Raw genomic sequence first — 2,328 nt, 5'->3', positions numbered from 1 at the left:
TACTTTTTTGGCTTGCCGCGGGCTATGCTTGCAGTAAATAGCAAATATGGGCACGTAAATGTAAACGAGTTATAGAAGAAGAGAAAAGAGAAGATTTTTAACGGTTTTTTCGATATATCTCGAAAAGTAACAAAGCAATCGATACTTTCAAAAAATCTGTCGATAGATCTTTTTAAAACCTACAACTTTCTCATTTAAAATTTTTCAATCCGTGCTATATTTTTTTAGTTATTTTAGAAAAACCGTTTTTTTCAACTTTGCGATTTTTTTTAACCATGTTCGCCATATTGGATCGAGTTTAAAGAACAAGAAACTCAATTTAAAATTTAATTTTCTATACGGTCATATTTTTTTTGTCCAGGTAATAATTTCTGTAAGCATTTCTCTATAATGCTTGGACTATTTCAGATTTTCGCGAGAAATGAAGTTAACCCGGTTTGGCCATGATTATCAAGTGGCTTTACTCTATCTCCTGGCGTGTGGCGGACGCGGCGACGACTACCCCCGAGGAGTAAAACCCCATTCACAATCAATTCGCGGGCGAAGTCTGACTTGGCCACGCGTGCTTACCTTTCGCATTTCAATGTAGCCGTTCAGAATAAAATCTCGAGCTGGCAAACGAGTTGAAGTGCGCGCGAAACTTCGCAAGCTGCAAACTTTGACATCCGTGCCGACTTCCATGCCGGTTACAGGACATACGCAATACGATTGATTTAATAAAATGACAACATAATTTTAATTTTATGGATTTTTGAGATTAGTTTAACCATTTTGTTGATTAACCACGATGGAAGAATGGAAAACTCGTTATCCCCTCATTTACTGGTAACAATGTTTTTGTTGTTACTTAAAAGAAAGACAGCTATTGTAGCAATTCGAGCAAAAAAATTCCATTCAAAGAAGACTTCTGGGTCTTGGGGAAGTAAGACAAATTCTAACGGCGCGGAGAAATCATGAATTTTATGAAAATTAAAAATCTTCGTGAAGTTCGTTTCAGTAAGCCCAACATTTTTTTTTTCAATTTTATAGTCCGTCAGATTTATCCTAGTTTAGCCGGAGAAGAAAGAAGCGAGAAGACAAGAAGAGCGCCAGAAGAGACCCACTTACGGTCGGGGTTGACAACGGATGGGGCCCACCTTCACGAGGCTGTCCAGGCCTACAGTGATGAGGCAGGACAAGGAAGGATAGTCAACCTCTGTCCCAAATCATTTAGACCGCCAACATCAACAAAAAGAACGGCGGGTAAGCATTTTCATAGAGGTGTAACCCAACTCTATCTTCTGACGCAAGTAAATTCAAGCTAACTATATAGACATGTACGATACTTTAACAAATACCGGTAATGGCGTAACGTATTAATGAAAAATTACCAGTACACAAAAAACTGGTACANAGAACGGCGGGTAAGCATTTTCATAGAGGTGTAACCCAACTCTATCTTCTGACGCAAGTAAATTCAAGCTAACTATATAGACATGTACGATACTTTAACAAATACCGGTAATGGCGTAACGTATTAATGAAAAATTACCAGTACACAAAAAACTGGTACATATATGATTACTGATTAGGCATATTTATTCAAAGATTAAAAAAAAACAGCATATTTATACAATAAACAGAAAATATAACATAAACCTTTCAAATAGTATTTTTTAAACGGAGGCGTGTTGTATGGAAACACAAAACACGGCATAAAAAGGGTAAATTAAATCGCAACAGATTTCTGATTTGGATGCGGTCGGAAAATTCTGCGTTTTAGATTTTTTTACATTAAAAAAAGTCACGCCGCCATCGTTCAAAGACTGTATATCAACCATAATTTCATGCAACTGTCTGGACTGCAATTGCTATAGGCACACAAATTAGTTATTTACCGCTAGATTATAACGTCGAGTTTATAAGCTGCTAATAGCTTTAAATCTACTGATTTTAGGTCACTTTTTTTGGAAAGTTCTGGTAATCAGCTGAGTTCCTAGCGGGCAGCCGACCAGAGCACACGTGTTTTGTGAAAGTGTAGTGCAAGGAGCAAATTCTACCTGCCTTTATTAAGGCTACCTGGAAAGAATCCCTTTCTTTCCTTTTAATCACCGACCTAATCCCCGGCTTAAGCATAGACGCCGTCGGCATCTTTGTTACAGCACCTGTGCCGGGGTTATGCCCAGGTAAGTTTTTACTTATTTATCAGTTATTTGCATTACTTTAGAATACATTTCTTTAAAATTGCGACCCCCGACAAACAATATACCAGACAGACAAATACACCAAAAGACACGTACGCCCCCGTGAGGGGGCATCCCCACACGACTAACACTTACACACCTTCCC

Source organism: Anoplophora glabripennis, unplaced genomic scaffold, assembly GCF_000390285.2.
Source record: "Anoplophora glabripennis isolate ALB-LARVAE unplaced genomic scaffold, Agla_2.0 scaffold451, whole genome shotgun sequence".
Classification (NCBI taxonomy): domain Eukaryota; kingdom Metazoa; phylum Arthropoda; class Insecta; order Coleoptera; family Cerambycidae; genus Anoplophora; species Anoplophora glabripennis.
Note: the sequence above shows the minus strand (reverse complement) of the source record.